A 16,639-nucleotide genomic window follows, 5' to 3' on the forward strand; every position below is an offset into this window, starting at 1 on the left:
TATCCCAAACAGAGCATGCATATTGAAGTCTCGGATGTGTAAGGGTAGTATTTAGTGCACAATCGCTTTGATGTTGAGTGGTTTTTAGCGCTCTCAATGATGTGTATCAGCTAGCGAAGGTGGCCTGCCCTTTAAAGGAAGGCAGAATTCAGCGTAACGCGAAGAGCACCACCCTGCCGCATGCACCCTGGGTGGTACCCTGTCTCATGAATCAGTACCAGATATCAGATGCATCGTTCCCAATAATAATAATATATGGGGTTTTACGTGCCAAAACCACTTTCTGATTATGAGGCACGCCGTAGTGGGGGACTCCGGAAATTTTGACCACCTGGGGTTCTTTAACGTGCACCTAAATCTAAGTACACGGGTGTTTTCGCATTTCGCCCCCATCGAAATGCGGCCGCCGTGGCCGGGATTCGATCCCGCGACCTCGTGCTCAGCAGCCTAACACCATAGCCACTGAGCAACCACGGCGGGTGCATCGTTTCCATGTCTTGCGGCACTTGTTATGTAAGCGAAACGGGCAGATCTCTGAATGAGCACCTGCGCGAGAATGCAAATGATGTCCGCAGTTTGAATTAAATTAAGTGCATTCTGCCGCGTGACCCAACACTCCGAGCGTTTTATGTGAGGGAATTTGTGAACAAACAGGTACAATTACTGAAGCGGCAGGAAGTGCTAGAGAGCAGTTTGCTTTTGCCAGCGAATAGTTGGTGGTCCTCGCTTATAAATCAATCGTATTCTATGATGAAGGAACCAAGTACAGCAGGCGAAAATGATTGAACAAGGTTTTCAATGCGATGTTTTTTTTTTTTTTTCACTTGAACCTCCGTACGTAATCTTTTGTACGCACATATGGATATTGCATACCTGGAAATAAGTTGTCAGTTGTAAGTCAATGGTGTTGCCATCTAGTTTTCATCCTCGTGTGGTTTTGTTGTTAACGTACAGTTTCTCTTGATATTTTTCGATATAACTGTATCCTGGTCGACGTGGGCAATGTATTTTAGTGCCGTATGTTGCTGGAATACTCTTAGGCACACAATCAAGAGTGTCAGAGATGAGAGGCTCCTAAATAGGAACACTCATTGAAATTTTCCATTTTCATAATATTTCAGGCAGAGAAAGCCCGGCGTGCTTCGAAGAGGGCCCGGTAATTGGGAGATGCAAGGCTGCTCAGCCAAAGTGGTATTACGATGGCCAAAATAAGACATGCTACCGTTTCGTTTATGGAGGATGTGGTGGGACCAAGAATAATTTTCCATCCTGTAAAGACTGCATGATAAGTTGTCGCCGTAAGTAAAACGCTTCACATAACGCTTCCAGGCAAGTAGGCGTAACGAGCCGTTGATGAGAAAGGACAGTGTCAACCGAGGTGCCGACGCTGAAGAAAACGAGGTGGAAGCACATGGTTGTTCAAAACGATTCGACGAATAAATGTTGATCGTGCCGCAGTTGGGCGGTGGCCGTGCGTGTTCACCGATTGCACGCTTTAGCGCCGCACAATAACAGTTGCGAAAGCGCCCTCTCACGTGGCGCCCCAACAACCAGGCAAATTTTTTCACGAAAAAAGATAATGCTTGAATCCGAGGTTATGTTAGGCGTTCAACAACTTTCCTACTGGCATGTTGGAAAATCAAGCAATAATTAAATAGTTGACCAAACATTAACAATTAATTTATTAACATTTAGTGATGAGAAAAATAATCGTAAGTACACCCGACTACCACTAATATGCAGCTGGTACAATTTCTTTAGAGCTCTTGCGGGTTTATTTTGCTTTGTTTCTTTTTAAATCTCAGTTATGTTAGCTGGGACACCCGGTATACATTGCGGAGAACCGAGTACCACCCACGTCACTGTTGAAGCTATTGTGTGAAGGATTATTTGCCCGTGCTGGGGGTTCACCGCCATGCCTATTTCTCTGCTGCAGCTCGGCTGCCTTTCGGGGCAAGTGTCGGGTGCAATTTTCGTACTTGGCGCTGACCAGATCAAACCATTTCTATTGAAGAACACACTGAAGTGTAGATCGTGGGAGCGATTTAGGTGTCTTGTAATGCCACTTTGTCATAAGCACATTCGGGATCGCCTTTAAATGGCATCTTGGATCGAGATTTTGCTTGCTTCAAATGTTTGTCATTGCCACAGAAGGTTGGGCAAAAAGTAGCAATCCTAGCTGCATGGCAACCTGCTCGAGACTTGTGCTCATATCCAATGTAGCAATTCCAAGCTATATGTAAATTGGAAGCGAAGCTTCTGTAGGAGCTCACGTCTCAAAAAAATAGTGGCGTGGGGCAACCGCCGCCATCTGTGTATCGTGGGAAGAACTTCTGCAAAAACAATAAACATAGAAAGGTGAAAATACAACAAGACACCTGAAAATGGAAGTGACGTCGAGATCTTATGCTGGCTGGCGTAAAGGTTCTGATTTATTTTGCGTCCAACATTTTGACGGTTACGCCCAGTTATTCTGATTCTTAGGCTGAGGCGAACTTGCGACTCACCTAAGCCGAAACACCAGCTTGTCATTAGACTATAGTAGAGGCGTATGTCGTAATGTGAACAGAGTATGTTATTGATGGTAGTTGTTCTTGTATGAATGTATTACATCGGGGATGGGGCCACGCGAACATACTCTTATAACAATTTGTTAAAAAAACGCAACAAATGTGAAATATATGCAAATGTGTGATAAAATCAACGTTCCGGTCAAACGAAATTAGCACATAACATAAAGAAATTGAAAACTTCAAGAACCTATAATTCAGAATACATCAAAGGCACTTAAAAGAGAATATAATTGGGAACCAATAACAGAAGGATTGCGAATGTACCGGAGGAATGGTATATAAACAAATCCACTGAAGAATGAAACGTAAAAAGTGCATTTTCAAATTGCACATACTTCACATTCTGATGTCTGTGCGCAGGATTTGTTGAAAATTATCGGGGTGAGCTTCACTAGCAATGTCTAATGGTAGGCTATTCCAATCGGGTATCGTTCTGGGTATAAATTATTGTGCGTAAGGAGCTGAGTGACAACGGGGCGTTTGACTGTAAAGGGGCGATCTCAGCAAGGCAACATGACAGAGATGTCATCGTGCAAACGCTCGGGATGATAAAGTTTATTAAAGAGTGATAGGCGCGCGTGTTTCCCTCCTAATGATAGGGGATCCAAGTCAGCACGTTTCTTTAAATATGTGAAACTAGATAACCGGGAATAATCTGAAATAATACAACGAGCAGCACAGCTTTGCAAGGATTCAAGGTTACGTACGATGCAGTGCTGGTTCGGATCGCTGATCACACATGCATATTCTATTTTAGGTAAGATCAATGTAGTATTAGCGAGTTTTTTTAAGTGTGAGGGCACTAGCTTTAGACTGTGTTTGATTAATCTAAACGTGCGGTGAGCCGATGCAAGAGTGACGTTTATGTGATGCATCATGTTATATGAAATTGAACATGGACTCCTAGGTATTTACACGTGGTAGTAAGCTCAACAGTATTGTTAACAAAAGCGTATGACGTTGAAATGCGACACGAGGAGCGTACAAACGACATCCACTTAGTTTGACATTCATTAGCATTCAGCTTGCCAGGTTCACTAGGAAGGTATGTTAATATGATGAAAATAAGTGACAGTGCCAAAGAGTTTTCAAATTCAAATTCCCTTTTATGAGTCCAGAATAATTATACCAACATACATTACCAAACATTACATAAGTTTGAGTAGATGAAAAGTACTATGGTCAGCATACAGCAATATTTGCGAAACATTTTCCAAGAATCATTCGCAATCCCGTGAGACACCACGTGTCAATATGCAACAGTTATCACATAAAACAATGTCGCACTACATTATAATTTCTAAAATGTTCCACTTACTCCTTTTGCTGCTTGTAGGATATTCAGAGCCTGTGTCACGGGGAGTGAAGGAGCATAGCGTGACGTTTCTACGCGAAGCGCTCAGCATTTATTGTCATGACGAGACACAGAGTGTAAGATGCCTCAGCGTGAACTTGCACGTTAGTAAAAAAAGGCTGCACTCAGAACTTTCGCCAGCAAATGCAGTACGTTAGGTCACGCCAAATTTGAAGTTGAGCGCAAGCCACACTTTTCACAAACACACAATAAAGAAACACGGACGAAATTGCCGTGTTCAAGTAAGCACCTCCATTCCGCAACATTTAACAGCTGGCTTGCACAGGCCAGCTATTTCTTGCGCCAGAATCACTGGTTGGTAGGAGACACCAAGAACGTACTCATAAATTGTAAAATAGAAAAATTAATAATGCGTTTCTTTAGTTCAGCAAAAATATTTGAAACGGAATGTTTACAGCTACAAAATGGCTGCCAAGAGAAAGGACGCGCAGTCGAGTACGGAAGACGACTAGGTCAGGTGATGAAATTAAAAATTCGCACGCGCAAGTCGGAATCAGTTGGCGCAAGACAAGGCTAAATGGAGATCGCTGGGAAGGGCTTCGTCCTGCAGTGGACATAAAAATAGGCTGCTACTGCTGCTGCTGATGATGATGATGACAATGGTTATATGCTCGTATGATAGTATCTTGATTAAATTTTTTTCAACAGATCTTTCATGCATTTTCCTAGTTTCATTGTTTATCCCTCTCTCCCGCGCTTCAGTCGTGCACCACTAACTGATATTTCCCACAATACGTTTTGGCATGGCTTTCGTTCCAAGCTTCGCGACCTATTCAGATGAACCTTCGTGATCCTACAAAGTGGCGACACGGTGCAGTCATGGGCCTACACCGAATTTGTCTTGTCGTCTGGCCATGCGTAGCGACCACTGATATATTTTGCACTTGGCGCCTAAGGGTGCAATCAGCGGAGCGATAAATACCTGGAGCTGTCGATACAGCGAGTGATGGTAGACGTGGCAGAGCGAAGCTAGGCGTTAAGAAAACGGCAATATCACTAAAGCGATGCTACGACGAACAGATAGCTTGTGCGATCTCAGACAAACATCTACGCCAACCGACCAAAGTCCTAGGGAATCGTCCGCATACATTGTGGCAGGTCTGAAAGCAGTAAAGACGGCAGTGCTCCGCACCACGGAAGTCGTTGTGCCGCAGGCAGGAATAGTCGGGGCAAGAAAGAATCTCCATTTCTTGCCGAGCAGCACCTTGAAATATATATGAGGACAAAGCATCTCTATAGCATTGGTGCTCTGGTGGAAAATAAAACAATAGCTTGAATGCACGAACTGCCTAATCAATAGGACTTAGTATTATTTTCTTTCATTCAAAAAATTGTTTACAAAAATACTTGTTTTGGTGTCTCATACAGTTTTCTATGTCACCATCAATACGATTATTACCTTTCTAAATTAACACTGTATTTGTTGCGTTCGCTTACAGAGAAAAAGAAGATTGGTAAAGTATGCACCCAAAAATGACCTTTTGAAAATGGCAAGAAAGAGTACATGACATGAAACATGGATAAAATGAAGTTCTCGAAAGAATTGTCCTTATTTCAGTACATCACCTTATCAGTATAACTATTAAACTAAATAAAAGAGTGAGTGTTGGTCGTCCTTTCACGAAATATAACGTGTTTTCCAGATTGATTTATGTGACTCTTATTATTTTTTATAATGAGGAAGGCGATAGCCACGCTAGTTAGTAGCTTCCTTAATGACAAAATTAATATTTTTCTGGCGGCCCTGTGACGCTAAATATCAGTGTCATGCCATTTTACATATTTCGAAGGCCTTTCTCTTTTCTCAGACAGAAAGGAAGAGGCGATGCTTGACTTACTGGAAAACATATAGCCGTTTCTGAATTTCGTTAAAGCTTCCCAATTTTTAATAAACAACCAGACAAACAGCAATATCAGCTAATATGTTTTTTACCTAATTATGTATCATTTAACAGAAAATTACAGGTGACTTTTTTAAGAAGACTCTAAAGAACACCCATTATTTTCAGGCCTCGTGCATGATAGCTGGGAAGATGGTATATGTCTCTCGCTCTGAAACTATGAAGCGTTTATATTTTATTGACAATTAACTGCCCAACTTAAAGCTTAACTAAACGGTACTGCATTTCTTCGTGGGCCTTGGAGTCTCACATTTTCATGATGTGAGTGAACTTTCTGGTTCTCGAGGCGCAGAAGTCGCACAGGCCTCACATTCAATTGCTTGTACTATTTGACCTAAAGCATATAGTTTTTAAAATTAATAAAATTTTAGACCAGCTTAAACTTCATTCCTTTGTGACCAGCAACTTCAACTAAACTCTGCATAACAAATATCTGCACCACAACAGCAAGAAAGCAAAAATAGGCTTTCACATATTTAAAAAAAATATTTCACGTATGCAAACAAGATAGTGAAAGAGTCGTAGAAATGCCTAATTTAGGAATCAAGTACGACCATTCGACACAACCTGCCCTCGAACTTCGAATAGAAACCCATTATTTCAATAGTGCCTAAACGGGACCTATCCAGATTCCATGTAATCCAATGGCGATAAAGCGCTTACTTGCATTACTTCTCAAAACATCTATTATCGCGAACAAGACAATGTCAGGTATTGACATAACGAGAGAAAAGTTACCAAGTGCATGTAGTTGAGCGTTGTTTATATTTGAATGAGCGAATCGTCGCAGAACATCACAACCACATCATTTTGAAACAATCGAAACACGAGCAAATAGACCAGCTAGATTGACTTTTTCGATACGTCTGCACAGTTCGAAAAACGAGGACAGACGAAAAGACACAACACAGGCACTTACTTCGACCTCACCTTTATTTGCAATACCGCTGGCACTAAATACTTTAGAGCTGAGCGAAAATTATTAAAAGTTTTGCAGAATTTCATACATCTCATCAACCCCTTTTCCATCACAGCCAGCTATTTGATTTCGTTTTCCGTGAGGGCAATAGACGGCAGGCAGATGCCACCTAGCCGCTGTACCATGTCAGCCTCTATGACTTGACGCGTAAGCTGTTCTCAGTGTTTGAAGGTTAGGAGGCATTTTTCAGATCCTGGCACACAAGGACAGTCTCATGAGAGAATGCAAAGGCGACCTTGAACGGCTGTGTGAACATTGTACAAAATGCTCGTTAAATTTTATATTTAAGTACCTGCCCGTTTGGCCAACTTAGTTCTTTCCATAAGCCAGGGAAATTACGCAAACCACACCCAGTGCGCATGCTACGAAACGCATCCTCTGGCTAACAGTACAAATAGGAGTCCATTCTTCTGTACTCGTCTTTTGCCCTGTACGGGCATGTCGATATTAAATCGCGAACTCGCCCAAGCTTCCACTTTATCAAGTTAGATCGAATTGTTCAAATTGAGTTAGCAAACTTGTAGGGCAAATACTCCCATACATGCTTCTCTTACCGACTGGAACCTCTTTTACGAAAGTGACCTCGCCTGCCCCGCACAAAACCGTTTAGAAGGGTTATCACTTGCATCTCTTTTTTCTGGCGGGAAGATGCCACAACTGATGTCAACACCAGAACTATTTGATCAATACAAGACTTGAAAATTTCAAATAGGGAAACTTGAATAAACTAACGACATTCCGTGAGTATTGAAATTTTATGCTAGTGCCACCGGGCCTAATGATAATGCATGTACTGCATGTGTTCCAATAAAATATCATTATATTCAAATTGAGGATACGAGAACAAAGAGTTCGTGGGTATGCTATTATGTTTTAATATTAAGAAAACAAAAGGAAATAAACTATAACTTGTACTTCTCTTAGCACATTGAATACATGTACTCGTTGTGCTTACGGATCAAATTATTTAAAATTTCAAATTCAAAGGCGTCGAACACCCTATTAAACTGGAAAATAAGATTCTGAAGCAAACAAGGATAACCACGTTGTACTTTCAGGCTGCAGTGACTTCTTCGAAAAATTACGTTTCCCTATAGCCTGACGTCTTCTTCGGGTGTCTGCTAGATATCTGAAGTGCCATGATCTGACCGCTCTCGTTCAGACGGACGAGGATGTGAAAGTATAATAAACTACAAATGCTGTCGCCCACAGAAGGCTAAATACAGTATGACTGAGACCTTATGAGCATATTATTGCGAGACTTATGCTAAAGTTTCAAGAAACTTGCTCCTATGTTTAGTATTACCAAAAGGCGTATTGATCCTGCCTAATAGCACGGTTTTTTTTATACTACCGTTCTTTGCCTACTTCGGATGTTTTATACTTCATCTATCTATCTATCTATCTATCTATCTATCTATCTATCTATCTATCTATCTATCTATCTATCTATCTATCTATCTATCTATCTATCTATCTATCTATCTATCTATCTATCTATGTTATCTCTCACACTAGCCCAGGAGCCCATATTGTCTACCAACTTCGGCGACCCAGAAGGTGCTCGGGGTTTTGATGTCGTCATGGTCGTTCCCTCCTCGTCACACCAGTTTCGTCATCTGAATTTTTTCATGCCGTCGTCGTCACGCCTGCTACACTGACCCATTGGTCGAAGCGGTCTTATCGCTTGGGGAACTAGGTATGTGCTTGCAGTCATGAAGTCGTTGTTGTCGTTACGTCGTCGTCATTCCAGCTTTATCATCCTATTAATGTCATGCCGTCGCCATCGCACCATCACTGTAATGCAGTCGTTATGCGTTCATTATCATACATTCCCCTTAAGGGCGTCATGGTAGCTCCACCATCGTCACTGCAGCTTTGTCATTCGACTCTCTTCGCACCATCGTCCACAGTGTCGTCATGCCAGTGGCGTCATACAGTCTTCGTGAAGCACGTGCCACGCCACTGTCATCATACACTCGTAACGCCATCGTTGTTATGGCCTCGTCGCTATGCAGTCGTGGTAATACATTAGTTGTCATACCGCCGTCCTTATGCTATCGGGGTCTTTCTATTATCGCCATTCCTAATTCGTCGGCCGGCTCTCACCAGGCCGTACTCGTAACGTCACCGCCGTGACACATTGGTCGCTGCACCATTGTTGCCATGTCGTGGCCGTGCTGTCGTTTTTCCGCCGTCATCATCAATTTAGAACGTCATGATATTGTTCTGAAGCCATCCTTGTCATACCGCCTTCGTTATTTCGATTTTCAGTCATTATTATGTCGCAGTTGTCATGCCATCGTTGTCAGACAGCCACTCGGTGCCACCCTGTTCATGCCGATGTTGTCATTCCGCCGTGGTCATGCCATTGTCGTCAATCGAGCTTCGTTATGTGCTTGTCATCATCCTATTGTCGTCATGCCATCGCCGTCGTACATTCGTCACCATCCCATTGTACTCGTCCCAATGTCGTCGTTAAACCATCGTCATTGTTTCAAAATCCTGATCTGTTTGTCTTCATGCCATTCGCTTCATACCGCAGTTGTTGCTCCATCGAAGTCATTCAGCCATCATTCCATCTTGTCACTGCGTTTTCGCCACACGGTTGTGTCTTGCCGTCATGCTGATGTACAATTTTCGCGAGTGACGGTGACAAGAAAGGGGTGCAAAGTGCCTGTGTGGGATAGAGTGTTTTTCGCATGTAGCTTAAGCGACCAGTCTTAAAATGACCCTTATCATCTTATTATAAACTTTACTTTAGCAGCGACCAGCTTGGGCCATCCTGCAAGCCGAAGATGCCGCCCGAGTCCAAGGACTTCGAGCCGCCACAACAAAAACTGCAGGATAATTCTTTGTTAAAGTTTCTTCTTCTTGTTCTTCACTTTAGCAATATATTCTGTCACTACATTGCTAGAATGCCAATCACATTACCGTCGACAGTCATTGTGAGATGAGTTCTATTGTAATTCTTACTTGAATGACGCTTGATCAGCCGAGGTGCAAATGAAACATCAACTTTTAGCATGGCCAGCCAATAGGTTATACTTGAACACATAAGAAAAGCTCTTCAGAAAACATGCAGAATAATCTTTCACAGTTATTAAGCGCATAAGTTCTTGTGAACGAATAAATAGTATTTCTTGTTGCTAGTGTGCAAAAAACGTATATTTATCATCCTTGCAGTGCGTTTGACAAGATGTCATTATAAAGTATTTTTAACTTTTGAACTTATTGTTCTCTATGTGGTTCAATGTATGTATTTAATCCTGCTTGTTTTACGCAGTCTTGTATATTGGGCATCTAACGTTCATAAAAAGCAGCGAAGGAGGAGTACGTGGGATAAGTAAAGACAAGCGACGTAATATATAGCGCGCTGTTATGTGGTTCTTAAATATGCAGTTGGACGTTGATGACTGTGGTTTTATGAGCTTAGACACCTAATTTGTTCATTTAGGGTCATTGCTCCTATTGCATAAGAAGTTGAAATTCTTGGAGATTTTTTCAACACTTTTTGTGTGATAATGCATTTAAAACAAGAAAAATGAATGTTCTTTTCAAATTTTTGTATTTGCTTTCAATAATTCTTTAACTAAGAAAATAATCTGACGACCATCAAACATGGCCACTGATCAAACCAGATCGGTGAAATAATTGATCCAATGCCTGTTCATCATCATCATCATCATCATCATCAGCCTGATTACGCCCACTGCAGGGCAAAGGCCTCTCCCATACTTCTCCAACTACCCCGGTCATGTACTAATTGTGGCCATGTTGACCCTCCAAACTTCCTAATCTCATCTGCCCACCTAACTTTCTGTCGCCCCCTGCTACGCTTCCCTTCCCTCGGAATCCAGTCCGTAACCCTTAATGACCATCGGTTATCTTCCCTCCTCGTTACATGTCCTGCCCATGCCCATTTCTTTTTCTTGATTTCAACTAAGATGTCATTAACGCGCGTTTGTTTCCTCACCCAATCTGCTCTTTTCTTATCCCTTAACGTTACACCTATCATTCTTCTTTCCATAGCTCGTTGCGTCGTCCTCAATTTAAGTAGAACCCTTTTCGTAAGCCTCCAGGTTTCTGCCCCGTACGTGAGTACTGTTCAATGCCTGTTCAAGCAGCGGTAATTGTAGCCATTGCTTTGTTTCCATGATCTCTATTATAATCTTAATCTCCGCGGAGGGGCGTCTGCGTCAGCAGGCGTTTGGTGTATTGCGACGGTTATAGTAATTACGTACAGCTGGCGTTTGCAGGACCTATTTTTGCAGTTCCTGTAGCGTCCCCTTGTAGGGCTCCACGGTGGGTGGCTGGTGTTATTGCCGAAAACTACGCATTCCTCTATGGATAACTCCTTCCCTCAACTGCCTGATTGCCCTCAGAAAAGAGGGCGCACAGATGAAGTTTTCCAGTTTTTTGGCCGGCAAAAAGAATGTTTCCCGCATTTCTATGTCATTCATTCTGCAAAACAAGATAAACCAGTAAGAAGAATCTCACCCTTTCTTGTTTCCAAGTCATTGGCTGAAGTCTTTGGTCCAGGTTAGAAGGCGTCGAGGATGGCAAGCGGTGATCTCTTGGAGCTGCGCGATCAGAGACAATATGAAAAATTGTCAAAACTAGTGTCATTTGGCGAAACCCGAATAATTATAACCCCGCACCGCACGATGAACACCACCCGTGGTGTTGTCTCCGACGATGACTTGATGGAGCTCACTGAGGCTGAACTCTTGGAGGGCTTCAGTGACCAGAATGTTATCAATGTTAAACGAATTAGGATGAGGCGAGATGGTAAAGAGATCAAGACGAAACACCTGACACTCACCTTCGGCCCAAGTGTCCTTCCCGAGTCCATCGAGGCCGGTTGTATCAAACTTCGTGTTCGGCCATACGTGCCCAATCCTCTCAGATGCTTTAAGTGCCAACGTTTCTGCCACAATTTACAGAGCTGTCGAGGCCGGCTGACTTGTGCTAAGTGCAGTGACAATGAACATTCCTCCGAAACGTGCCAGAACACTCCACATTGTGTCAACTGTGATGGCGAGCATGCCGCATACTCGCGGTCGTGCCCGTCTTGGAAAAGAGAAAAGGAAATAGTCACGATCAAAGTCAAGGAAAACATTAGTTTCAAGGAGGCACGCAGGTGGGTTTCATACCTGTCCAAGAAAAGCTTTGCCGATGTGACGCGTCAGGGGGCAGCAACACAATGGCCTCCGGCGGCTGTCCGACCCATAAGCAGTGAGTCGGCAGCTGCGCCATCAGCCCCCGCGGCGGTTGCAGCTAGCGCTGCTCCGTCAACCCAGAATGAGGGACTATCGACCCCGATGGTGAGCGCAGCCGAAGCTCCCCCAACCTCCCCGGCCCCTTGCAGCGCTGGCAATAGCCGGCGCAACCAAATCCCTCAGGGAGCTCAGTGGACCTCCGGGCTGGTGGGTGCAGGGGTCTTGCCCTCCGAGGCGGGACTGATGTCTTATTATGTCGTCTAAGAATAGGACACACATTTGGCACACATAACTTTTTACTCACGGGAAACGAGCCTCCAACCTGTGGTAGATGCGGGGAGAGGCTGACCGTCCTCCACGTCCTACTGGAGTGTCGGGAAGCCGAATCTGAAAGAAACATTTTCCTTTAGCATACCGGCAGCACATCCCCCTTCATCCTGTTATGTTACTTGGTCCAGAACCACTCTTTGACACTAACGCAGTCCTAAGTTTTTTGAAAGATGTTGTGTTGCATGTTATTAGCCCCACACGTTCGTAGCTCCTCTTCTCTTCAGAGGATGCCGCTGTGATAATTATATTGAATAGCACATGCCTCTAGGCCCTTGTGTTTCAAGGGCTCAGGCGAGGCAGTAGTGCTCTAAGCAGTTTAACATATCGCATATTTTATATTATGCATCATTCTTTCTTAATGCATTTTAGTGATCATAGTACACGTAATTAATGATTGCGATTATTTTTTTACGCGTATATTTTATGCAATTTACACCAACTCTTTTAGGCCTCTCTACAGCCACGTCACTATATATTCATAGAACCCATCAGACCACTGCATATTCATTACCACTAACATGGTGCTCTTTGGCCATACCTGTCCCTTGCGTCAATGAACCTCAAACATCATCATCATATAATCTTAATCTCCATGATGACTGTATACTTACTAATGCTGAATCAGCGGATATATTGCTTAGCGTATAAGGACCAGTGGAGCATATTTGCTATAAGTGGCTCTGCAAAGCATGGTTTCAGAATATTTGTGGTCATAAAGTGGCATTTATCCTCCTCATAATACCTGCGCATAGAAGTATTTGTGCACCTGTGTTCGAAGAACAATTGCATGATGCAACCGACGAGACAAAAACGATCACGCGGGCACCATGATCTATCATGGGAAGCTACAGCCTCTGAAGCACGTATGAACGATTCTTGCTAGCGTGAAACAAACAATTCTGGGGCGAAGTGGGTTTTCTTGATGTTCTTTGCGATGCTTGGCAGATTTATCCAATAACTACTGCCCCATATTTCGTGTCACTGCATATTCCAAACTGCTTAGCCACACATGACTTTCTACTTGGTTGTGTCATTAATTTCAACCAAGCTGCCGAAATAATGTGCCTCATTTGTCTAGCGGCATTGGCGGATATTGGTAGAAGTCGTCTTGTGTCACTTGGAGTATTCTTGACGTGATGTACGTTATTGGGAAATTTAAAAGATTTCTTTCAAGGCCTATGTCGTAGGGGGAATTTTGTAGACCCTGCTCAGACAGACAACGAAAAGTTATTTCTTATAGGGTGTATTTTAAACGGTTCATTTATCAGGTTCGCAGCGTAAGGCTTCAAGTGATCTGAAGCCCCGCGTCCTCAGTCTTAAACCCACACCGAAGAAGCAGCAGCTTAAGCGCCAGACCATGCATCGCCGAACTAACGCCCCCCCCCCCCCCCCCCTACGACTGCCCTCACGTGCCTACGTCCTATCGACATGCACTTCTCTCGCATTAACTAGTCTTAATGCGTATGCATTTTAAGGCACAGCACCTACGAAATACGGAATATTGTACAATAAAAAAGTGATTTATTGTGGCACTTATATCAGACGTTGAAGTGAAATCTCAACCCATTCATGTGCAAATTGCTTATGGGAATAAAGATAGCAATCTGCAAATGAAGGCTTTGATTCTTCTAGCTTTGGCTCGCTGGGTGCAGTCAATACATCCGATACACTTAAGGTACTTGATATTGAACTAACGTATTGCGAACTAAACTTCAATAAATTGAAATTGAAACCTTAGTGTGGTATTCCGTGGGCCTTCATTCGTACTAAGTATATTTCACTTGTACAAGCTGCCCCGATGTAAGGCAGTGAACATGTAGGAATTTTCACGCTATTACCAAAATAAAAAAGTAAGAACTCTAACATTTGCTGCGTCAGAGAGAGCGAATATGAATATACAAATTAACGATAGTTTTCATCTACGCCATACCTTTACATTGATGACAGCGGCTTTCGACATGAAGAGTTCATTCTTTGCATAATTTTTGCACTCATTGATTGCGGAATATATTTTTTGAAGGTCCTACATGGGCACCCTTCACCTTTTAAGAAGTTTCGCCTTACGTCAGGAAAAGTCAAGTGAGCAACTTGTTTACGTTCCAAACGACATTTCTCAAAACAAATGACGATGACGATCGCCGCCATATGTTTAGTCGAAAAATATGTAGTCTTAACATGAACCTTTAGGTTGGAGAGAACTCCCATGTGGCCAGCAAAACACTCGTGAAAAGCAGGAATATTTTTATGAGATATCCTCCTCGTAGATTTTAAGTAATTTGGTTGCATTCAAGAGAAAAAAAGGCAAGTTCTAGTCACTGCGGCAAGGGCATTTCGATTTAGGGTCTTAAGGTTTAGATAAAGTTGCCGAAATGGTGGTAAGTTAAAAATAAATAAAAGCATAAAGAATAGATATCTTGAAATCTGCACCAGTACAAGTATCATAGTTCAGTGGACTATGTGTAGCCAGCAGTGCATGTTACCAGTACCGATATTTAGGCTCAGCGGCCCTTGCGTGGACCGCAAGAAACGCTTGACTACGTATATCCATACCTGCCCTTTGGATAGCAGCCCCGAAGCGGCCGTATGACTCTGGCCGCCAGCATCGCTGTTGCTGATGCAATGTACAGGAACGTGAGTTAGTTTTAACAGAAAGTGAAAAAAGTAGTAAGATATGATATTGTGGAGCGTTCGAGGACTCCGTCAAAGAAAATCACTGACACTGAATGTACAGGGTGTTTGAGCTAAGTCTCGTCAATATGTGATAAAAAATTCATATGTGAGTTCCGATCAATCAACCACCTAAGCATGGTGCGCGATCGAATAGAGCACATCAAGATTTTTTTTAACTACGAGCTTATGTAAATAATAAGTTATAATAAATAAACTGTAGTGACAACGAAGGCTCTGCGCTGTAGTCACATCGCCGTCCATCCGCTGGTAGAGGAATTTGCGCTACTGCGCCCTAACAAGTTTTGCGAAAACGCAGGTGCTGTTGCCACTGTTCCGGTTGGTTTTTTTCATTTGATGGAGGTTGCGGCGGTTTCCGCTCACCCTGTAATTGTGCACTAAAACTCTACGATCTGTCGTAGCTTACTTCGCCAGCCAGACTACACCGACGGCCTTGCCAGCCCTTGTTTGTGCTCGTGTTCTCGGTCAGCACGGGTCCGCCATTTTCAACGGCACAGGTAATAACGACGTCCAAGATTGTTTCTCACCATATCAGAGAGCTAGTACCCACAACAAATGCTATGAAGTCAAGAAGCTAAACAACTTCATCTTTTATTTACTGGGCGTCACCTATCAATTGTGTAAACACCGCCGAACCGTTCTTCGCCACGCGGGCGACCTTCAAGCCTATCTCCACAAAAGTCTGGCTGACGTGACGTGCGCAAGCTTCGTGCCAAACAACGCCTACGAGGCAATCACAAGAAACTCGTGAGGCGCTCACGAGCTATCTCTATAGACGAGTCATCTCTACGTTGGCGGAGTCGGACAAGGTGCGTCCCATCATGAAAGAACCCTGGCATTTTTATTGAGTTCAACGAGATTTGTCAAAGATTTGGCGAGCTCCGAAGGAAGCCCCTTCCCACGGGGCGCTCATCTTTGTGAGACAAGCCCTACCGAGCATCGCCACCACTCCTGACCTCGAGCCCTTCCACTCCAACATAAGAGAAGTCGGCCAAGCGGAGATTGCTCGCACCTTTCCCTGCTGTCCTTACAGTCGATAGCTCAAACGAGCCTTCTCATTTCTTTCTCCAGTTATCGAAGTCTGGATCTTGAATCCTGCGCTTCACAAAGTTCAGCGGACTGCCTGATTCGATCTGAATTTAACCTTTAAATACAATAAAGACAGAGAGGGCGAGCAACTAAACGTATTTATTTATTTCCATCATCTTTTTAAATGCAGTAGTATGAACTTAAGCATGCCAAAACATTTAATGACGAGTCGACATCACTCCTCTACCTTCGTTGCCAACATGGTCGCTAGCTAAAACACGATTGTGTTGGCTGATATTTGCTACATACTTGCCGTAATAACGCAACAGATTGTTTTTTTATTCACAAAGCTTTCGCCAATTTCTGAATCTTAGTCTACCTAACTGCACTCTGTATTCACAGGCGTAACTCTCCGATGCCGCGTGACGTCGCTATGCAGTCCGTCGGTGTACGGCGACCTCCGATTAAATGCGCTCTATTGGGGCTCGCTTTTTTTATTGACTGGGCTAATAATTTCTAATTAAGCACTCAAGTAAAAACTT

The sequence above is a fragment of the Dermacentor andersoni genome, chromosome 7 (genome assembly GCF_023375885.2).
Source record: "Dermacentor andersoni chromosome 7, qqDerAnde1_hic_scaffold, whole genome shotgun sequence".
Taxonomy (NCBI): domain Eukaryota; kingdom Metazoa; phylum Arthropoda; class Arachnida; order Ixodida; family Ixodidae; genus Dermacentor; species Dermacentor andersoni.